Source organism: Lissotriton vulgaris, chromosome 2_1 (genome assembly GCF_964263255.1).
Source record: "Lissotriton vulgaris chromosome 2_1, aLisVul1.2, whole genome shotgun sequence".
NCBI lineage: Eukaryota > Metazoa > Chordata > Amphibia > Caudata > Salamandridae > Lissotriton > Lissotriton vulgaris.
In genome coordinates, this window is record NC_141687.1 from 2,080,022,801 (window position 1) to 2,080,040,916 (window position 18,116).

An 18,116-nucleotide genomic window follows, 5' to 3' on the forward strand; every position below is an offset into this window, starting at 1 on the left:
CCAGAAGTAGGAAATCATTTAACACACTACTTATGTCACCTGAGCCGCTGCCTCATCTTCCTCACTTGATTCATGTATTGTGTAATTCGGTGGTATAAAGTGCTGATTCATTTTGATCATGGTTAACCTCTCCATGTATTGGGGCGAGAGACTGGTCCTTCTCGCTGTTACAATGGAACCAGCAGTACTGAAAACACGTTCAGAAGAGACACTTGCAACAGGGCAAGCAAGATAGTTTTTCACCAGACTGCTGAGCAGTGGCCATTGGCCCCTTTTCCCATACAAATACCGCAATGGGTTTTGATCAATGTACACCTCTTTTGGGTCGTCCAGATAGGCCTGGACCATCCGCTCAATGTTCAGGGGTGCTAAACTTTTTTCGGGCTCTTTTCTCTTTGCATCAGCACTGGACTTACCAATGCCTAAATGTAAATACCAATCGTTTAACAATTTTACTGGGCTTAATGATCAAGTTCTTACTGTTGTCGATAGTGTTGTTGAGTGTTCTGCGCCAAACGCACTGCCTTCAGGCTCCGAAGTTGAACTTGACACCGGATGCCCTGCTGCAGTACTTGTTGTGGGTTTATCTAGCGGGCTTTTAATTAGCAGCCTTTCATTTTCCAACTTACTCGCTGACTCAGCTATCCAAGTTTTGTACCGGGCAACATCCATTTCTGAAAAAGGAATTAATGTCTTCAGTGCCCATTTTGTCTGTGGATCCAGAATTGTGGCACAAATGTAATGTTCTTGTGACAAAATCTTATTTTGCACCCTTGTAGTGTCAGGTAAGCATCGGGCTAAGCTCTCCACCAACTCATATGCTTCTTTTTTTTCCTCTAAACCTATGTATGCTTCAGACACCTCCTTCAGCTGATGCTCTAGCATTTGCAACACTGGGATAGCTTGGCCCATAGTACAGTCCTCCTTGCTGACTTCACATGTGAAGACCTCGAAAGGAAGAAGCATCTCAGTCAGGCATTTAACTAGGCACCATTGGTCCATCTGAAGGGTCATGCCTTTCACAGTACCATCCCTTCTTTACATGACGTATTCATTGATTGACCTGTACTGCTCAAACAGACGGTCAAGCATGTAATAAGGTGAGTTCCAACGTGTTGCCGCCTCGTGGATGAGTGCTTTGACTGGCATTCTATAGTTGCTTCCGAGCTTTAAAAGAATGGCTGAAATGAGTGCATATTCTTCGGCAGGTGGTCAGTAAGTTGCTGACTTTGGCTTCTTTTTTCAGAAAGTCTTGAACTATAATATCTATGTAGTGCGCCAAACACAAAACCCCAAGATAGGAACCAAGCTCCATGGCCTTAAGTACATTACTGCCATTATCTGTGGAAACAAAACCAATGTTAAGCCCTCGTGGGCGTAGACATTCAAAAACCTTGCTGTGAAACTCTTCCAATATGTTTACAGCAGTATGAGATTTCTCCATGGCGAACATGGCTGCAGTTGCATGTTTCCGAGTAGCTTTAAAAATCTCAGCTGTGTCAACAGCATCTACTTCAGATAGCTTATTTCTAACCCCCACAAAAGAGACCCAGTGTGCAGTGATGCATATGTAATCATTCACTTGGCAACTGGTCCACATGTCTGTTGTAAGGTGGATATTGTGAACAGCACTCTGCTGCAAAGTTTGTTCAACAAATTCCAGCACATCAGGATGTAGTGCTGGAACAGCAATTCTTGCGAAATAGGACCGGCTAGGAACCTTCCATTCAGGGCAGATGGCTGGCACCAATTCAAGGAAACCCACCCCTTCCACAAATGAAAAAAGGAAGAAGGTCCAGTGCTAACATTTTAGCCAGCTTTGCATTATACAACCGTGCCGTTGGGTGGTTGCGTTGGTACTGCCCCTCCAACCTAAGCATGCTCTCATTGGTAGGCTGGATTATTTTCCTTTGTGGTGCATTGGTTTTCTTTAACCCAGTTAGGCTCAACAACGCACTTTGTTTCATTGCAGTACTTGGTCACCTTGTTGTCTCAGCCTGACTCTGAATATGGCTCTTACTGCGGTGCCACTGAGATGTTGCAGAGGATGTGGGTGTGTTGTATGGCGTTTTAGGATCCTAGCGAAATTTACTGATTCATGCCCTTATATTGGTACAATTCACATTGCCCTTACATAGGCATAGAAATCATAACCATATTTAGACATAGCCCATGCTGTCCAAATACAGACATGACTACTTCTACTTGTTCTAAAAAGCCACAACGATTTCTTGGAAAAATTGGCTTAAGCAGTCTGGGACATCCCCTTGCTTGAATATTGCTTTGTCCAAGAATTCATGGAGTTTTCAAAGAACTACCATTCCCTTGGGGTTATTTGATGACGTTATTATCCCCGACTTTACATCAAGCTAGGCACCTTCAAGGTATAAATATGCCTACACTTGCTCTAGCAAACACACAGTGGTTCGGAGCAGCTCGACCATCTACTTTCCAGACGCAGCTCGCTACAGCAAGTGCCGAAGGAAGCCGACCCTCCAGCTAATGCACTGATCAAGAGGCCTCATTTCTCAGTGAGAATCCAGCTCCAGTGTTTCCAAGCCTTCCTCGCGGGGTGTTGGGAAATCAAGTCCTGAGACAGAGATACCAGACCTCTTTCATTCTAAAACCAAGGTACGGAGCTGATTAGACCCTAAGAGAAATGTTGGATAGATTCTTGGCAAAGACACTAATCCTATGCAACACCACACTTACTTCTACCCTCGTACTAGACTTAGGTTAGGTACATTGTGGTAGGCGTATTTCAGATGCACCAGTTGAGTACTTTTAGCCTTTGTTATTTATGTATGCATTTATCTATGGTTTAGAAACCATACAATACTTTTACATAATTTTTTATAATACTCTTCTTGCTGTACGCATTATACTTTACAGCCAGTATTACGATTGTAGCAGTTCACTTCACTTGCATGAGAAAGAAGACTGTTCAATAAATCCTTTTATTGAAAATGCCTGTCTCTCTATTTTCTCTGCACCTCTGATGAAACGAAGCATGCACGATTGACTGAGTAAAATATCTATCTATTGTTGCCACAACTCTGAAGATATGTTTATTTTTGGGAAAACAAAGTTGTCATGTTCTTTCTTGTTTATTCGAGAAAGTTTCTAGTGACCTCTGAGCAAGCTGGCACTCACAATTAAGTCTAATATATTCGATAGAGACCTAGTCGACCCAAGTCCTACGTCAAATCTATAGGATGTATTATACCAATCCGCAGAGCCTATTGGGAATATAGCAACTACACTATAGGCGGTACCACTACACTACTTTGGACAGGGCTAGAAATGTCTCCCTCTTGTTCACCTTTCAACGTGATAATATTGTGCCCAACAACAATGGGTTGAGTTTTACTTTGTTCTAAGCGAAGTAGGTGAGCCTCCCACACGATAGTGTAGTGTATTTGGAGATGAATTGTTTGGCCTCCGGTACCATAGCTTCTACCAAGCTCACCCCGCCTAACAGCATGTTGACAAATTGTGCATATAGCAATGTTCTCCTCCTTACTGCTACCCGAAAATAAGTACCAAACTGGGGAGGAGAACTTTCTGACACTTCTGGATGTGCCACTTTCAATACCAGATGAACTGGAGGGTGTGCTTGGAATGTGACTCTGTGCAGCTACACTACCACTACCTACTGAGATGGTGGTTGATCTGGAAGTAGGTCCCTGCCGGGCCTTTGCAAATGCAAATATGGAAGCTTGAGTTTGTGGTAGTGTTACCTGTGTTGGTGGTATCCATGCTACATCCCTCGCAGCCATTTTCAATAGGGCAATAATGTTGTTCTCCATTTATTTTGGGGCGGAAGTGATGTTCATGATGACTGGCTCGTCATCATCATCCCCCTCTTGTACATCTACCTTCATAACTCTAAGGCTTTCTGGAACCTTTCTTTTCAATAGCCTTGTCTTGTGGCGTGCATCACTCTCAGACTGAGCTAGTGGCTTCCAAGTGGCATCTCGATCATCAGAAGCGGGGCTTGAAGAAGAAGATTATGGACTAACACTCCTTTTCCTTGCTGGGGGTCTGGAAGACAATGGATCTTCTGAAACAGTGGTTTGCTCCACTTTGTCTGCAGGAAGCTCGATTTCCTGAAATGCCTCTACTTCAGGAGGAACAATTACTATTGTGGGCTGTTGTTGTGGCTGTTCTTGTGGCTGCTGCCGTTCTTGCGGCTGTGCCTGCTGCTGCACACTTATCTGCTGAGTTTCCGCCTGCATTGATTGTGTACTACTTTGCGATAATAACATTTCAACATCGCTGCTCGTTAATAGACTGGCTACCTCTGCAACACTCATGATCTTGGGCCTAGGTTGGTGGGGTTGGCCCGCTGGTGCGGAGGTGCTGCTCCCAGCTTGGTTCCCGGACAACGCTGCTGCAGGCGTAATTTTTTTGGTCCCAAAAAACACATTGGCCGGCACACCAGTTGTGGTTAGTGCCACTTCCTTTTTCTGTTCCTTCTTCTTCTCATCTGCAACTTTCTTGGTACTGGAGGACTGGGTACCTTTCTTTGGGGCCACCTTCTTCAGATATCAGGCAGGAAGTAGGTGCACAAGTTGCAGAGATGCCTATGTTCACATGTGGACATGATGTGGTGCGCAGCAGGACTTCTGTCTGGCGGGACAATGGGTGATGTTGATACCTCCCTTTTTGTGCACCTAAAAGCAAATAAGCCAGGAGACGAACATCAGTGAAATGTTGCATTTGTTCTTGTGGCTCAAATACTACTAGTAAAAACAAATAAATACAAGATATAGTGTAGCCATTTGTGAGACTTTGTCAACAAGGGATATGGTATACTACGTACACACTGCACTCTCAGGAAGGTTAGGAAAGATTAAGAACAACAACCAAAATACAAATGTAATGGAAGTGGAGTGGACCCTGTTTGGCATTAAATTATTTGACCATCACATCATTCAGGGAGCTGCTGCTGGCAAAGGGGATGGATAAAAGCAGTAAGCCAATAGGACAACCATGCAGGCCTATATGGCAAAAGTAGTACACTAATAACTCCCACCAAAAAAGGCCACCAGCCACATGGACACTCACAAATCACAAGCAACAAGCAGGAGGCCCTAGACACAATGAACTGACAAAAGGCCTATAAAAGCCAGGCAAAGGATGCATGCTAAACCACACTGCTTTGCCGTTTTAATGCAATAAAATATAAAAACGAAAATCCACAGTGCAAAACAAGGTTTGCAGGGTGCACACCAACACACCAGACGCGCAAAACAAAGGCATTTCTTTAACACACACCCAAAAACATAAATACCCCCCAATAAACACATTTTCCAACCTAATCCAATGCTATCCATGCCCTAAATGATGTTTAAATTCAACAGAACACACAGAAACCCTTGTTTAATGCACATATGGCTAGCTGCTCTGATTCTACTGGATGAAAGCAGGCCTGTTGGCAGACAAGGCCACACAAATGTGCACGCCCAGGCTTCACAATGGCTGCCAGCCACATGGCCCAGGCCCAGCCAACTACAAGAAACAGAAGACAGACAGTGCAGGCCTATTGCAAGAAGCACACTGACTGCCTTCAAAATGGCCACCAGCCTCTTGGCCAGGCCCACAACAAGAAGCCCCGGCCACAAAGGAATACCATGCAGGCCTATATATGGCAAAAGCAGCACACTAATAACTCCCACCAGAAAAGGCCACCAGCCACATGGACGCTCGCAAATCACAAGCAACAAGCCGGAGGCCTGGGAATCAATGAACTGACAAAAGGGCTATAAAAGCCAGGCAAAGGATGCATGCTAAACCACACTGCTTTGCTTTTTTTTTGCAATAAAATGTAAAAACAAAAATCCACAGGGCAAAACAAGGTTTGAGGGTGCACACCAACACACTAGACACACACAACAAATGCATTTCTTTAACCCCTTGCTGCTGATGACGAGCTCAGCTCGTCATCAGCCACGGGTGGCGTGTGCTGATGACGAGCTGAGCTCGTCATGTAACGCGGTATTTTTAAAAATGCCGCACAGCGCAAAAATCACCGCAGCAGCGATGCGGTTAACACACACCCAAAAACAGAAATACCCCCCAAAAACACATTTTCAAACTCAATCCAATGCCATCCATGCCCTAAATGATGTTTGCATTCAACAGAGCACACAAACTCACTTGTTTAATGTACCTGTGGCTACCTGCTCTGGGCCTACCGGATGAAAACAGGCCTGTTGGCAGACAAGGCCACACAAGCTTGCAGGCCTAGGCTTCAAAATGGCCACCAGCCACATGGCCAGGCCCACCCAACTATAAGAAACAGGAGACAGACAATGCAGGCCTATTGCAAAAAGCACACTGACTGCCTTCAAAAAGGCCACCAGCCTCATGGCCTCCCCACAACAAGAAGCCTAGGCCACAAAGGAATACCACACAGGCCTATATATGGCAAAAACAGCACACTAATATCTGTCACCAGAAAAGGCCACCAGCCACATGGATGCTCACAAATCACAAGCAACATGCAGGAGGCCTTAGAAACAATGAACTGACAAAAGGCCTATAAAAGCCAAGCAAAGGATGCATGCTAAACCACACTGCTTTGCCGTTTTAATGCAATTAAATATAAAAATGAAAATCCACAGTGCAAAACAAGGTCTGCAGGGTGCACACCAACACACCAGACACACAAAACAAAGGCATTTCTTTAACACACACCCAAAAACATAAATATCCCCCAATAAACACATTTTCCAACCTAATCCAATGCTATCCATGCCCTAAATGATGTTTAAATTCAACAGAACACACAGAAACCCTTGTTTAATGCACATGTGGCTACCTGCTCTGATTGTACTGGATGAAAGCAGGCCTGTTGGCAGACAAGGCCACACAAACGTGCAGGCCCAGGCTTCACAATGGTCGCTAGCCACATGGCCAGACCCACCCAACTACAGGAAACAGAAGACAGACAGTGCAGGCCTATTGCAAAAAGCATACTGACTGCCTTCAAAATGGCCACCAGCCTCTTGGCCAGGCCCACAACAAGAAGCCCAGGCCACAAAGGAATACCATGCAGGCCTACATATGGCAAAAGCAGCACACTAATAACTCCCACCAGAAAAGGCCACCAGCCACATGGACGCTCACAAATCACAAGCAACAAGCCATAGGCCTGGGAACCAATGAACTGACAAAAGGGCTATAAAAGCCAGGCAAAGGATGCATGCTAAACCACAATGCTTTGCTTTTTTTTTGCAATAAAATGTAAAAACAAAAATCCACAGGGCAAAACAAGGTTTGAGGGTGCACACCAACACACTAGACCCACACAACAAAGGCATTTCTTTAACACACACCCAAAAACAGAAATACCCCCCAAAACTACATTTTGAAACTCAATCGAATGCCATCCATGCCCTAAATGATGTTTGCATTCAACAGAACACACAGACTCACTTGTTTAATGTACCTGTGGCTACCTGCTATGGTCCGACCGGATGAAAGCAGGCCTGTTGGCAGACAAGTCCACACAAGCTTGCAGGCCTAGGCTTCAAAATGGCCACCAGCCACATGGCCAGGCCCACCCAACTATAAGAAACAGGAGACAGACAATGCAGGCCTATTGCAAAAAGCACACTGACTGTCTTCAAAATGGCCACCAGCCTCATGGCCTGCCCACAACAAGAAGCCTAGGCCACAAAGGAATACCACACAGGCCTATATATGGCAAAAACAGCACACTAATAACTGTCACCAGAAAGGGCCACCAGCCACATGGATAATCACAAATCACAAGCAACATGCAGGAGGCCTTAGAGACAATGAACTGACAAAAGGCCTATACATGCCAGGCAAAGGATGCATGCTAAACCACACTGCTTTGCTTTTTTTTTGCAATAAAATGTAAAAACAAAAATCCACAGGGCAAAACAAGGTTTGAGGGTGCACACCAACACACTAGACAAACACAAAAAATGCATTTCTTTAACACCTTCGCTGCTGATGACGAGCTCAGCTCATCATCAGCCACGGGTGGCGTGTGCTGATGACGAGCTGAGCTCGTCATGTAACGCGGTATTTTTAAAAATGCCGCACAGCGCAAAAATCACCGCAGCAGCGATGCGGTTAACACACACCCAAAAACAGAAATACCCCCCAAAAACACATTTTCAAACTCAATCCAATACCATCCATGCCCTAAATGATGTTTGCATTCAACAGAACACACAGACTCACTTGTTTAATGTACCTGTGGCTACCTGCTGTGAGCCTACCGGATGAAAGGAGGCCTGTTGGCAGACAAGGCCACACAAGCTTGCAGGCCTAGGCTTCAAAATGGCCACCAGCCACATGGCCAGGCCCACCCAACTATAAGAAACAGGAGACAGACAATGCAGGCCTATTGCAAAAAGCACACTGACTGCCTTCAAAATGGCCACACCCCTCATGGCCTGCCCACAACAAGAAGCCTAGGCAACAAAGGAATACCACACAGGCCTATATATAGCAAAAACAGCACACTAATAACTGTCACCGGAAAAGGCCACCAGCCACATGGATGCTCACAAATCACAAGCAACAAGCAGGACGCTTGGGAAACAATGAACTGACAAAAGGCCTATAAAAGCCAGGCAAAGGATGCATGCTAAATCACAATGCTTTGCCTTTTTAAGTCAATGCAATGCAATGCAAAAACGAAAATCCACAGGGCAAAACAAGGTCTCTAGGGTGCACACCAACACACCAGACACTCACAACAAAGGCATATCTTAAACACACACCCAAAAACATAAATATCCCCAAATAAACACATTTTCCAACCTAATCCAATGGTATCCATGCCCTAAATGATGTTTAAATTCAACAAAACACACAGAAACCCTTGTTTAATGCACATATGGCTACCTGCTCTGATTCTACTGGATGAAAGCAGGCCTGTTGGCAGACAAGGCCACACAAACGTGCAGGCCCAGGCTTCACAATGGCCACAAGCCACATGGCCAGGCCCACGCAAATACATGAAACAGAAGACAGACAGTGCAGGCCTATTGCAAAAAGCACACTGACTGCCTTCAAAATGGCCACCAGCCATTTGGCCAGGCCCACAACAAGAAGCCCAGGCCACAAAGGAATACCATGCAGGCCTATATATGGCAAAAGCAGCACACTAATAACTCCCACCAGAAAAGGCCACCAGCCACATGGACGCTCACAAATCACAAGCAACAGGCCTGGGAATCAATGAACTGACAAAAGGGCTATAAAAGCCAGGCAAAGGATGCATGCTAAACCACACTGCTTTGCTTTTTTTTGCAATAAAATGTAAAAACAAAAATCCACAGGGCAAAACAAGGTTTGAGGGTGCACACCAACACACTAGACACACACAACAAAGGCATTTCTTTAACACACTCCCAAAAACAGAAATACCCCCCAAAAACACATTTTCAAACTCAATCCAATGCCATCCATGCCCTAAATGATGTTTGCATTCAACAGAACACACAGACTCAATTGTTTAATGTACCTGTGGCTACCTGCTCTGAGCCTACCGGATGAAAGCAGGCCCGTTGGCAGACAAGGCCACACAAGCTTGCAGGCCTAGGCTTCAAAATGGCCACCAGCCACATGGCCCGCCCAACTATAAGAAACAGGAGACAGACAATGCAGGCCTATTGCAAAAAGCACACTGACTGCCTTCAAAATGGCCACCAGCCTCATGGCCAGCCCACAACAAGAAGCCTAGGCCACAAAGGAATACCACACAGGCCTATATATGGCAAAAACAGCACACTAATAACTGTCACCAGAAAGGGCCACCAGCCACATGGATGCTCACAAATCACAAGCAACATGCAGAAGGCCTTAAAAACAATGAACTGACAAAAGGCCTATACAAGCCAGGCAAAGGATGCATGCTAAACCACACTGCTTTGCGGTTTTAATGCAATAAAATATAAAAACGAAAATCCACAGTGCAAAACAAGGTCTGCAGGGTGCACACCAACACACCAGACACACAAAACAAAGGCATTTCTTTAACACACACCCAAAAACATAAATATCCCCCAATAAACACATTTTCCAAACTAATCCAATGGTATCCATGCCCTAAATGATGTTTAAATTCAACAGAACACACAGAAACCATTGTTTAATGCACATATGGCTACCTGCTCTGATTCTACCGGATGAAAGCAGGCCTGTTGGCAGACAAGGCCACACAAACGTGCACGCCCAGGCTTCACAATGGCTGCCAGCCACATGGCCAGGCCCACCCAACTACAAGAAACAGAAGACAGACAGTGCAGGCCTATTGCAAAAAGCAGACTGACTGCCTTTAAAATGGGCACCAGCCTCTTGGCCAGGCCCACAACAAGAAGCCCAGGCCACAAAGGAATACCATGCGGGCCTACATATGGCAAAAGCAGCAAACTAATAACTCCCACCAGAAAACGCCACCAGCCACATGGACGCTCACAAATCACAAGCAACAAGCCGGAGGCCTGGGAATCAATGAACTGACAAAAGGGCTATAAAAGCCAGGCAAAGGATGCATGCTAAACCACACTGCTTTGCTTTTTTTTGCATTAAAATGTAAAAACAAAAATCCACAGGGCAAAACAAGGTTTCAGGGTGCACACCAACACACTAGACACACACAACAAAGGCATTTCTTTAACACACACCCAAAAACAGAAATACCCCCCAAAAACACATTTTCAAACTCAATCCAATGCCATCCATGCCCTAAATGATGTTTGCATTCAACAGAACACACAGACTCACTTGTTTAATGTACCTGTGGCTACCTGCTCTGGGCCGACCGGATGAAAGCAGGCCTGTTGGAAGACAAGGCCACACAAGCTTGCAGGCCTAGGCTTCAAAATGGCCACCAGCCACATGGCCAGGCCCACCCAACTATATGAAACAGGAGACAGACAATACAGGCCTATTGCAAAAAGCACACTGACTGCCTTCAAAATGGCCACCAGCCTCATGGCCTGCCCACAACAAAAAGCCTAGGCCACAAAGGAATACCACACAGGCCTATATATGGCAAAAACAGCACACTAATAACTGTCACCAGAAAGGGCCACCAGCCACATGGATGCTCACAAATCACAAGCAACATGCAGGAGGCCTTAGAAACAATGAACTGACAAAAGGCCTATACAAGCCAGGCAAAGGATGCATGCTAAACCACACTGCTTTGCGGTTTTAATGCAATAAAATATAAAAACGAAAATCCACAGTGCAAAACAAGGTCTGCAGGGTGCACACCAACACACCAGACACACAAAACAACAGCATTTCTTTAACACACACCCAAAAACATAAATGTCCCCCAATAAACACATTTTCCAACCTAATCCAATGCTATCCATGCCCTAAATGATGTTTAAATTCAACAGAACACACAGAAACCCTTGTTTAATGCACATATGGCTAGCTGCCCTGATTCTACTGGATGAAAGCAGGCCTGTTGGCAGACAAGGCCACACAAATGTGCACGCCCAGGCTTCACAATGGCTGCCAGCCACATGGCCAGGCCCAGCCAACTACAAGAAACAGAAGACAGACAGTGCAGGCCTATTGCAAGAAGCACACTGACTGCCTTCAAAATGGCCACCAGCCTCTTGGCCAGGCCCACAACAAGAAGCCCCGGCCACAAAGGAATACCATGCAGGCCTATATATGGCAAAAGCAGCACACTAATAACTTCCACCAGAAAAGGCCACCAGCCACATGGACGCTCACAAATCACAAGCAACAAGCCGGAGGCCTGGGAATCAATGAACTGACAAAAGGGCTATAAAAGCCAGGCAAAGGATGCATGCTAAACCACACTGCTTTGCTTTTTTTTTGCAATAAAATGTAAAAACAAAAATCCACAGGGCAAAACAAGGTTTGAGGGTGCACACCAACACACTAGACACACACAACAAATGCATTTCTTTAACCCCTTCGCTGCTGATGACGAGCTCAGCTCGTCATCAGCCACGGGTGGCGTGTGCTGATGACGAGCTGAGCTCGTCATGTAACGCGGTATTTTTAAAAATGCCGCACAGCGCAAAAATCACCGCAGCAGCGATGCGGTTAACACACACCCAAAAACAGAAATACCCCCCAAAAACACATTTTCAAACTCAATCCAATGCCATCCATGCCCTAAATGATGTTTGCATTCAACAGAGCACACAGACTCACTTGTTTAATGTACCTGTGGCTACCTGCTCTGGGCCTACCGGATGAAAGCAGGCCTGTTGGCAGACAAGGCCACACAAGCTTGCAGGCCTAGGCTTCAAAATGGCCACCAGCCACATGGCCAGGCCCACCCAACTATAAGAAACAGGAGACAGACAATGCAGGCCTATTGCAAAAAGCACACTGACTGCCTTCAAAATGGCCACCAGCCTCATGGCCTGCCCACAACAAGAAGCCTAGGCCACAAAGGAATACCACACAGGCCTATATGTGGCAAAAACAGCACACTAATACCTGTCACCAGAAAGGGCCACCAGCCACATGGATGATCACAAATCACAAGCAACATGCAGGAGGCCTTAGAAACAATGAACTGACAAAAGGCCTATACATGCCAGGCAAAGGATGCATGCTAAACCACACTGCTTTGCCGTTTTAATGCAATAAAATATAAAAACGAAAATCCACAGTGCAAAACAAGGTCTGCAGGGTGCACACCAACACACCAGACACACAAAACAAAGGCATTTCTTTAACGCACACCCAAAAACATAAATATCCCCCAATAAACACATTTTCCAACCTAATCCAATGGTATCCATGCCCTAAATGATGTTTAAATTCAACAGAACACACAGAAACCATTGTTTAATGCACATATGGCTACCTGCTCTGATTCTACCGGATGAAAGCAGGCCTGTTGGCAGACAAGGCCACACAAACGTGCACGCCCAGGCTTCACAATGGCTGCCAGCCACATGGCCAGGCCCAGACAACTACAAGAAACAGAAGACAGACAGTGCAGGCCTATTGCAAAAAGCACACTGACTGCCTTCAAAATGGCCACCAGCCTCTTGGCCAGGCCCACAACAAGAAGCCCCGGCTACAAAGGAATACCATGCAGGCCTATATATGGCAAAAGCAGCACACTAATAACTCCCACCAGAAAAGGCCACCAGCCACATGGACGCTCACAAATCAAAAGCAACAAGCCGGAGGCCTGGGAATCAATTAACTGACAAAAGGGCTATAAAAGCCAGGCAAAGGATGCATGCTAAACCACACTGCTTTGCTTTATTTGCAATAAAATGTAAAAACAAAAATCCACAGGGCAAAACAAGGTTTGAGGGTGCACACCAACACACTAGACAAACACAAAAAATGCATTTCTTTAACACCTTCGCTGCTGATGACGAGCTCAGCTCATCATCAGCCACGGGTGGCGTGTGCTGATGACGAGCTGAGCTCGTCATGTAACGCGGTATTTTTAAAAATGCCGCACAGCGCAAAAATCACTGCAGCAGCGATGCGGTTAACACACACCCAAAAACAGAAATACCCCCCAAAAACACATTTTCAAACTCAATCCAATGCCATCCATGCCCTAAATGATGTTTGCATTCAACAGAACACACAGACTCACTTGTTTAATGTACCTGTGGCTACCTGCTCTGAGCCTACCGGATGAAAGCAGGCCTGTTGGCAGACAAGGCCACACAAGCTTGCAGGCCTAGGCTTCAAAATGGCCACCAGCCACATGGCCAGGCCCACCCAACTATAAGAAACAGGAGACAGACAATGCAGGCCTATTGCAAAAAGCACACTGACTGCCTTCAAAATGGCCACACGCCTCATGGCCTGCCCACAACAAGAAGCCTAGGCAACAAAGGAATACCACACAGGCCTATATATAGCAAAAACAGCACACTATTAACTGTCACCAGAAAAGGCCACCAGCCACATGGATGCTCACAAATCACAAGCAACAAGCAGGACGCTTGGGAAACAATGAACTGACAAAAGGCCTATAAAAGCCAGGCAAAGGATGCATGCTAAATCACAATGCTTTGCCTTTTTAAGGCAATGCAATGCAATGCAAAAACGAAAATCCACAGGGCAAAACAAGGTCTCTAGGGTGCACACTAACACACCAGACACTCACAACAAAGGCATATCTTAAACACACACCCAAAAACATAAATATCCCCCAATAAACACATTTTCCAACCTAATCCAATGGTATACATGCCCTAAATGATGTTTAAATTCAACAGAACACACAGAAACCCTTGTTTAATGCACATATGGCTACCTGCTCTGATTCTACTGGATGAAAGCAGGCCTGTTGGCAGACAAGGCCACACAAACGTGCAGGCCCAGGCTTCACAATGGCCACAAGCCACATAGCCAGGCCCACGCAAATACATGAAACAGAAGACAGACAGTGCAGGCCTATTGCAAAAAGCACACTGACTGCCTTCAAAATGGCCACCAGCCTCTTGGCCAGGCCCACAACAAGAAGCCCAGGCCACAAAGGAATACCATGCAGGCCTATATATGGCAAAAGCAGCACACTAATAACTCCCACCAGAAAAGGCCACCAGCCACATGGACGCTCACAAATCACAAGCAACAAGCCGGAGGCCTGGGAATCAATGAACTGACAAAAGGGCTATAAAAGCCAGGCAAAGGATGCATGCTAAACCACACTGCTTTGCTTTTTTTTGCAATAAAATGTAAAAACAAAAATCCACAGGACAAAACAAGGTTTGAGGGTGCACACCAACACACTAGACACACACAACAAAGGCATTTCTTTAACACACACCCAAAAACAGAAATACCCCCCAAAAACACATTTTCAAACTCAATCCAATGCCATCCATGCCCTAAATGATGTTTGCATTCAACAGAACACACAGACTCAATTGTTTAATGTACCTGTGGCTACCTGCTCTGAGCCTACCGGATGAAAGCAGGCCTGTTGGCAGACAAGGCCACACAAGCTTGCAGGCCTAGGCTTCAAAATGGCCACCAGCCACATGGCCCGCCCAACTATAAGAAACAGGAGACAGACAATGCAGCCTATTGCAAAAAGCACACTGACTGCCTTGAAAATGGCCACCAGCCTCATGGCCAGCCCACAACAAGAAGCCTAGGCCACAAAGGAATACCACACAGACCTATATATGGCAAAAACAGCACACTAATAACTGTCACCAGAAAGGGCCACCAGCCACATGGATGCTCACAAATCACAAGCAACATGCAGAAGGCCTTAGAAACAATGAACTGACAAAAGGCCTATACAAGCCAGGCAAAGGATGCATGCTAAACCACACTGCTTTGCCGTTTTAATGCAATAAAATATAAAAATGAAAATCCACAGTGCAAAACAAGGTCTGCAGGGTGCACACCAACACACCAGACACACAAAACAAAGGCATTTCTTTAACACACACCCAAAAACATAAATATCCCCCAATAAACACATTTTCCAACCTAATCCAATGCTATCCATGCCCTAAATGATGTTTAAATTCAACAGAACACACAGAAACCATTGTTTAATGCACATATGGCTACCTGCTCTGATTCTACCGGATGAAAGCAGGCCTGTTGGCAGACAAGGCCACACAAACGTGCACGCCCAGGCTTCACAATGGCTGCCAGCCACATGGCCAGGCCCAGACAACTACAAGAAACAGAAGACAGACAGTGCAGGCCTATTGCAAACAACACACTGACTGCCTTCAAAATGGCCACCAGCCTCTTGGCCAGGCCCACAACAAGAAGCCCCGGCCACAAAGGAATACCATGCAGGCCTATATATGGCAAAAGCAGCACACTAATAACTCCCACCAGAAAAGGCCACCAGCCACATGGACGCTCACAAATCACAAGCAACAAGCCGGAGGCCTGGGAATCAATTAACTGTCAAAAGGGCTATAAAAGCCAGGCAAAGGATGCATTCTAAACCACACTGCTTTGCTTTTTTTTGCAATAAAATGTAAAAACAAAAATCCACAGGGCAAAACAAGGATTTAGGGTGCACACCAACACACTAGACAAACACAAAAAATGCATTTCTTTAACACCTTCGCTGCTGATGACGAGCTCAGCTCATCATCACCCACGGGTGGCGTGTGCTGATGACGAGCTGAGCTCGTCATGTAACGTGGTATTTTTAAAAATGCCGCACAGCGCAAAAATCACCGCAGCAGCGATGCGGTTAACACACACCCAAAAACAGAAATACCCCCCAAAAACACATTTTCAAACTCAATCCAATGCCATCCATGCCCTAAATGATGTTTGCATTCAACAGAACACACAGACTCACTTGTTTAATGTACCTGTGGCTATCTGCTCTGAGCCTACCGGATGAAAGCAGGCCTGTTGGCAGACAAGGCCACACAAGCTTGCAGGCCTATGCTTCAAAATGGCCACCAGCCACATGGCCAGGCCCACCCAACTATAAGAAACAGGAGACAGACAATACAGGCCTATTGCAAAAAGCACACTGACTGCCTTCAAAATGGCCACACGCCTCATGGCCTGCTCACAACAAGAAGCCTAGGCAACAAAGGAATACCACACAGGCCTATATATAGCAAAAACAGCACACTAATAACTGTCACCAGAAAAGGCCACCAGCCACATGGATCCTCACAAATCACAAGCAACAAGCAGGACGCTTGGGAAACAATGAACTGACAAAAGGCCTATAAAAGCCAGGCAAAGGATGCATGCTAAATCACAATGCTTTGCCTTTTTAAGGCAATGCAATGCAATGCAAAAACGAAAATCCACAGGGCAAAACAAGGTCTCTAGGGTGCACCCTAACACACCAGACACTCACAACAAAGGCATATCTTAAACACACACCCAAAAACATAAATATCCCCCAATAAACACATTTTCCAACATAATCCAATGGTATCCATGCCCTAAATGATGTTTAAATTCAACAGAACACACAGAAACCCTTGTTCAATGCACATGTGGCTACCTGCTCTGATTCTACTGGATGAAAGCAGGCCTGTTGGCAGACAAGGCCACACAAACGTGCAGGCCCAGGCTTCACAATGGCCACAAGCCACATGGCCAGGCCCACGAAAATACATGAAACAGAAGACAGACAGTGCAGGCCTATTGCAAAAAGCACACTGACTGCCTTCAAAATGGCCACCAGCCTCTTGGCCAGGCCCACAACAAGAAGCCCAGGCCACAAAGGACTACCATGCAGGCCTATATATGGCAAAAGCAGCACACTAATAACTCCCACCAGAAAAGGCCACCAGCCACATGGACGCTCACAAATCACAAGCAACAAGCCGGAGGCCTGGGAATCAATGAACTGACAAAAGGGCTATACAAGCCAGGCAAAGGATGCATGCTAAACCACACTGCTTTGCTTTTTTTTGCAATAAAATGTAAAAACAAAAATCCACAGGGCAAAAGGTTTGAGGGTGCACACCAACACACTAGACACACACAACAAAGGCATTTCATTAACACACACCCAAAAACAGAAATACCCCCCAAAAACACATTTTCAAACTCAATCCAATGCCATCCATGCCCTAAATGATGTTTGCATTCAACAGAACACACAGACTCAATTGTTTAATGTACCTGTGGCTACCTGCTCTGAGCCTACCGGATGAAAGCAGGCCTGTTGGCAGACAAGGCCACACAAGCTTGCAGGCCTAGGCTTCAAAATGGCCACCAGCCACATGGCCCGCCCAACTATAAGAAACAGGAGACAGGCAATGCAGGCCTATTGCAAAAAGCACACTGACTGACTTCAACATGGCCACCAATATTTACAACAAGGGGTGGTGAGGGACAGAGTCTCTGAATTAAGCAGAAAGCTCTCACCCCGTCAAGAGATCAGGGCTAGATCCAACACCGTTTTTTAGCTCACTGCACCATCCCAGTTTCAGAACCTGGCTGTATGCAAATTAGTCTGTTCCTGTCCCAGTGCATGATGGGAACAGGGCAAACCAAACTACAAAAGCCAATTCTTACACTGGGAAGGAAACAAGCTCCCGGGGACCGGTTTCTGGCATTACAGCCGTCTTCGGCCCGGTTTGCTTGAATCCTGATGGTGCAATGAGCAAGGGTCTCACATCTGA